This window comes from Coenobita brevimanus, chromosome 107, assembly GCF_032717465.1.
Source record: "Coenobita brevimanus isolate Jiangsu-jjx chromosome 107, ASM3271746v2, whole genome shotgun sequence".
NCBI classification, from domain to species: domain Eukaryota; kingdom Metazoa; phylum Arthropoda; class Malacostraca; order Decapoda; family Coenobitidae; genus Coenobita; species Coenobita brevimanus.
In genome coordinates this window covers 15341715-15347916 of record NC_137060.1, presented here as the reverse complement: position 1 = coordinate 15347916, position 6202 = coordinate 15341715, and the positions used below count along the sequence as shown (strand labels likewise).

At 37.4% G+C, this 6202-nt stretch overlaps 1 long non-coding RNA gene across 1 annotated transcript in view; it reads right to left on the bottom strand.

Moving 5' to 3' along the window:
* The window catches only part of LOC145416802 (uncharacterized), a 58870-nt gene extending 58798 nt beyond the window's left edge, over nt 1-72 (bottom strand). The window contains exon 1 of the long non-coding RNA XR_013900331.1: nt 1-72. This exon is cut by the window's left edge and continues 193 nt beyond it. This is a non-coding gene — a long non-coding RNA (uncharacterized LOC145416802).
* Between the last annotated feature and the right edge of the window lie 6130 nt (nt 73-6202).

Here is a 6202-nt window from a genome sequence, read left to right as displayed (position 1 = left end):
CCCCGTCGGTAGTAAATCAATAATCCCGGAGGAAGGGAAGGAAGGGAGGGGCTGGAGGGAGAGATGGAGAGACACAGAGGGAGAGAGACACACCACCACACCCCGCCCCCGCTAGGCTGCATAAAGCACTGTTTTCTCTCGTGAATTAAGGGTCTCTGCTGCCCGCCCCAGCTAATGAGCACTGATGAGTCTGGCTGATCATGCGCTCTCCCACCCTCCACCTACCTCCCCGGCCTCTCTCTCTCTCTCACTCTCTCACACCCCCTCTCTTTCACTCCTTGACTCTCTCGCTCTCACTCCTCAAGTCATCTTCTATATCTGTATCCATATTTGTTTCATAGTTAATTGTTTCTACAGTTTCTCCCGATCCTTCTGTTTCTCCATTTCTTTCTCTTCTTACGTTTCTCTCTCTCTCTCTCTCTCACTTCTTCTCTCCTTCAATCCTTGACTTCCTCTCTTACTATTTAAGATTTCATTTCATCTAGATATTAATCCACATTGATTTCTTACTTTCAGAGTATTTCGTCTTCCTTTCTCTCTCTCTCTCTCTCTCTTGCTCCTTGACTCTCGTTATCACTCCTCAAGACATCTGCATTTATATCCACATTGCATTCTCAGTTTCTTGTTGCTGTTACATTTTCCTCTCTCTCTTTCTCTCTCTCTCTCTCTCTCTCTCTCTCTCTCTCTCTCTCTCCCTCTCTCTCTCCCTACCTACCTACCTACCTGCCTAACAGTGAAAGTGGTCAGTTAAGTGATTGTATGGGAGGTGAGAAAGAGCGAGAGGTAGGCGGTGAAAAATAGGGCAAGATAACGAGAGAGAGAGAGAGAGAGAGAGAGAGAGAGAGAGAGAGAGAGAGAGAGAGAGAGAGAGAGAGAGAGAGAGAGAGAGAGAGAGAGAATTATGCACAGCAGCAAAGACGGGCAGTAAAAAAAAAGAAAAAAAAAGATGGCAATAAAAAATAAGAAAGCAAAATATGGATAATAAAGACAAACTGAGAGAACTAACGAGGAAGATGATAACAAAGATAGCAAGAAAGAGAGCAACAAAGAGCAATAAAGACAGAGAGCTTAAGGTTAAGAAGAGAGCAAGATATAGATAAAAGTGCCAAGATAAAGATAGAAGATAGAGAGCAAGAGAGAGGAATAAAGACAGAGAGCTGAAGGTTAAGAAGAGAGCAAGATAAAGATAAAAGTGCCAAGCTAAAGACAAGAAAGAGAGCAAGAGAGGAATAAAGACAGAGATGAAGGCTAAGAAGAGAGCAAGATAAAGATAAAAGTGCCTAGATAAAGATAGAAGAAAGAGAGCAAGAGAGGAATAAAGAAAGAGAGCTGAAGGTTAAGAGGAGAGCAAGATAAAGATAAGAAAAGTATCAAGAAAGAGAGCAATAAATTAAAAGGCCAATGATAAAAAGTAAGGAAAAATAAGGTAAATAAAGATACAGCTATAGCAAAAAGATATTAAAAAGATAGAGTAATAAAGAATAAAGAATTAGCTTATTAAAGGGAGAAAGATTAAGATTACAAAAAATAAAGATAATATACCAAGACAGGACAACAACACTGACAGAAAAATAATGAAAGACAGTAAGACAGCTCAGTGCACCAAAAAGGAAGAAGTAAAGCAAATCATCAGTAAAGTAACAAAGAAAGGAGAATAAGAGCAAGTAAAGGAGTAAGAGAGCAAGAAGATAGAGAATTAAAGAGAGAATGAAGGAGCAACAAAAAAGAGAGCCATAAATAGAAAGAGAGTAAGAGAGAAAAGAGTAAGAAAACGAACAGGAAAGAAGAAAAAAAAGGAAAATGAAAGAAAAATAAAGGAGGGTAAGAAGAGAAAGAAATTAACGTATGTGAGAAAAAATAAATTAATGCAAAAAAAGAAGAAAAAGAGGAGGCAAAAATGAGAAAGAGAACAAGGAAGAAAAAGGCAACAAGAAAAGGAATATTTAATAGAAAAAAAAATAAAGGTGACGGTGAAAGGATCAAGAGAGAAAGAAAGAGAAAAAAAGGAGTGAAGGCAAAGAGTGTAAACCAAAGGAGAAAGAGAGAGAGAGAGAGAGAGAGAGAGAGAGAGAGAGAGAGAGAGAGAGAGAGAGAGAGCGAGAGAGAGAGAGAGAGATTAAAACATGTAAATGATTCCAAGAAAGGATGAGATCAAGAAAAAAGCTATTAAAAACAAGAAAAAGGAAGACAAAAAGAAACAAATTTGAAAAGTTATCAAGAAAGAAGCCAAGAAAGAAATAAAAAAGATTAATCGAAAAAAACAAAATTAAGGAAAATAAAGAAAAAGAAACCATGAAAAACAAGAAACAAAAAAAAAAAGAAATAAAAAAGAGAACAAAATTAAGAAAAGCAAAGCAAGAACAGGAAGGGACTATGAAAAAACATATAAGAAACCCAAAAGGAAAGGAAATAAGCCAGAAAGACAAAAAAAGAAACCATGAAGAAACCCCAGTGGAAAAGAAAAAATCAGGAAAATGTAGGAAAACCAGGAAAAGGAAAAAAGAAAGAAAAAAGTAAAACAGAGCAAGAGGGAAAGAGCAATAAGTAAAAAAAAAAAAACTGGGAAGAAGGTATGAAAGAAAATTAAGAAAAGAAAGCAAGAAAGATTAAAAGAGCAAAAAAGAAAAATATGGCAAATGGGAAGATCAAGCAAAGGAAAAGAGGAAAAAAACAAGAAAAAGAAAAACAAGCGTATGAGGGCAATAGAAAAGATATAAAGAAACGAGAAAAATAATAGAAAAAAAAAGCAAGGAACAACAAATAAAAGAAACAGAGAAAGCGATAAAGAAAGAGGAAAAGATAGAGAGGAGAAGATCTATCAGTAAAAGAGAACGAATACATAAGAGCAAGAAACAAAAAAAAAATGGAAGGAGAGAGAGAGAGAGAGAGAGAGAGAGAGAGAGAGAGAATCTTGTAGTAGTACGAGAGAAAAAATAATGTAGTGGAATGAAAGAAAGTTGAGATAAGGTAATGATAGAAAAAAAGAATGAGTCAAGTATATAGTATATGCCATGAGAGAGAGAGAGACAGAGACAGAGACTTGAAAGAGAGTGCATTGGGTACCTCGTCTATGTATTATTGAGAGTAAGCTTCTTAGTGGGCTGCTCTCTCTCTCTCTCTCTCTCTCTCTCTCTCTCTCTCAACTTTTTACATTCTTTCCATTACTCCTTCTCTCTTTATAAATCTTCTGGTGTGTGTGTGTGTGTGTGTGTGTGTGTAACCTCCATATATTATTCTTATATTAATTTTCACTTGAGGGAACTGGACCAATGCCACACCTTGAATATTAAATGGTAGAGGCGTGAAAGTTGTTGAAGTAGGAATTCGTCTCCTTGGTTACTAGTGAAAATAACCCTGCAAATTTGGCCACCATCTTAGACAATTTAGGTTAGGAGTGTCATTCTTTTTTTTTTTATTTTTTTTAAGGTTGACGCCTTTCACTACGAGGACGTGTTTTCTTTATTATTTTTGTTAAGTAAGGAAAAATACAGGAAAATAAAGGAGCCAAGAAAAAATCAAGATGGAAAAAACAAGAAAAAGGAAGGGAAATAAAGAAAATAAAGGAACCCCTCCTTCTCTCTCCCTGTTTCTCCCTTCTTCCTTGTTCCTTCCTTCCCTCCTCCCTCCCCTCAACATCCCTCAAACTCTCCCCCTCCTCTCTCTCCTTACTCCAAACATCTCCACCTAGTAAAAATAAAGGAAGTATAACCAAAATAAATAAAAACAAATAAAGCATAGTTGTAAATAAATTCTTAAAAGGTGTCTCAGGTCCCCTAAGTTTGAAAAATCCCTCCTATGCTGAAGAAAACCGTCTGGAAGGAGCAAGAGTGTGCCAGAATACAGGTCATAGGACTGAAGGGGTTAAAGAGTGGTAAACGTATGAGATGGAGTGAGAGGACGAGGTGGATAGATTGTAGGTGAGTTGAATGGGGTAGGATGGAAATGTATTGACTCTTTAACAGGTCGGGGTGGAGAATGATTTGAAGTTTGTGTGTGTGTGTGTGTGTGTGTGTGTGTGTGTGTGTGTGTGTGTTTGATTGAAATGCTCTCTCTCTCTCTCTCTCTCTCTCTCTCTCTCTCTCTATTTTTCTTCCCTCTTCCCCTTCCCTAACATCTTTCCTTTTCCTCCCCATTTCTCTAATTTTCTTCATTTTTCATTCCCTTAGTCACATTTTTCCTCCTCCTCCTCCTCCTCTTCCTCCTCCTCCTCCTCCTCTTCCTCCTCCTCCTCCTCCTCTTTCTTCTCCTCCTCTTTCTCCTCCTCCTTCTCCTCTCCCCTACAAATAGTCTCGATCCAAAAGCTTAAGTTCTTACCGCAAATATGGCATCCTTTGTGGTCGATGGTGGTAGTTGTGGTTGTCGATGGTGGTAGTTGTGGTTGTCGAAGATGGTAGTTGTTGTCGATGGTGGTAGTTATGGTTGTCGATTGTACTAGTTGTGGTCGTTGATGGTGGTAGTTGTGGTTGGAGATGGTGGTAGTTGTGGTTGGAGATGGTGGTAGTTGTGGTTAGGGTCTTCCCAGGCTTGTACAGGCCTCCTCCTCCTCCGATCCCCCTCATTTTCTATGGAAGACGTTTCAAGGTTAACTCAAGCATTCTCTCCCGATCTTCTCCATTTTCTTCGTTCCTTCATTTTCTTGCATATATATGACTTTAAAATCATTCCTACATAAACAATTAAGTTAAATGATGATAGGTTCTTATTTTATAATGAATTTGGTACACAGGATATGAATTTGAAGTTAAAAATTGATTTAATTTTTCAGACAGGAAGATGAAAATGTTTAAAAACTTATTATTGGATTTGTTGGCTATTTAAGAGAAAAGTAAATCAGTAGTATCATGATAATTATGCTGAGGAATTATGTTCAGGTAACGATAATAATTACTATTTGTCATACAGATAGTATAGGAATAATTGGTAATCTAATGTATTGTTCCTTTTGGTCTGGGACTAAAGATAATATATTGCACTATTTTCAAAAGTACTAAATGTGCCAAAAATGTAAGTACTGTAAGTATTGTATTAGTGACCAATTATTATTATTGTTGTTGTTATTATCATTATTATTATTATTATTATTATTATTATTATTATTATTAAACAGGTACATTATTTTCAAATCATAAGTTATATATAGATATTATTAGTCAATTTAGCATCTCGTAATATTTCTTCATTATCTCCCCTCCTGTCCTTCTCTTGCCTCCTTCATTTATTCTTTCATTTATGTCCCATCCACCTCTTTCTCTCTTTCTTCGTTCACTCTCTTTTTTCACTCTTCCACGTTCTTATTTTTTTTTTTTTAATTTCCTACTTTTTCTTTCATTTTATGTTTATTTCTCGTTTTAACCACTCCTCTTTCCTTTCGATCCTTCTATTCTCTCAGTCTTTTTTTTTTTTTTCTCTTTTTATTTCTCTTATTCATTTTTCCTCTTTTTGGTTTCTCTTCCTAATCCTGCCCTCGTTCTTTCCTCTTTTCCTACCGTCCTTCCTTTATTCACTCATTCATTTTCCCCATTCACTTTTTTTTTTCTTCTCCCTTCCTGTGCATTCCTTTACTCTCTCTCTAGTCTCTCTCAGTTGCCTTCCTTCTTTCCTTCCTTCTCTTGCTCTTCTTTCCTCCTTCCTTCCTTGACTCCTTTATACATTCCTACTTCCCTCCTCCCTGCCTCCCTCCATATCTTCCTTCCTTCTCTCCTTCCCTTTTTTCCTTCCTTCCCTCCTTCCCTATTTTCCTTCCTTTCCTCCTTCTTTCGTTCCTTCCTCCCTTAATTCCCCCAAACATCAAAAGACTCACTTACCTCTCTCGTCCTCCTCTTCCTCCTCTTCCTACCTCCTTCCTCTTCAGTCCCTCCTCTTGACCTCCTCTCCACCGACTGCACTCTACCTCTTCCCTCTTCCTCCTCTACTTTGTTTTCTTCCTCCTCCTCCTTTTTCTCTTCGTCCTCTTCTTTCTTCTCCTCCTTATTATTCACTCCTCTTCCTCTTCTTTCTCTTCCTTCTTTCTTCTTCTTCCTCCTCTTCTTTACTTCTTCCCATGTTCTGCTTCTTGGTTTTTCATCTTCTTCATCCTCCTCTTTTTCACATTCTTCTCCCTTTCTTCCTCTTCCTGCTTTTCTGCTTCCTCTTTTTCCCCTTCTTCTTTTTCTTTTCTTCTCTTCCTTCCTTCTCCATCTTTTCTTTCTTCCTTCCTTCCTTC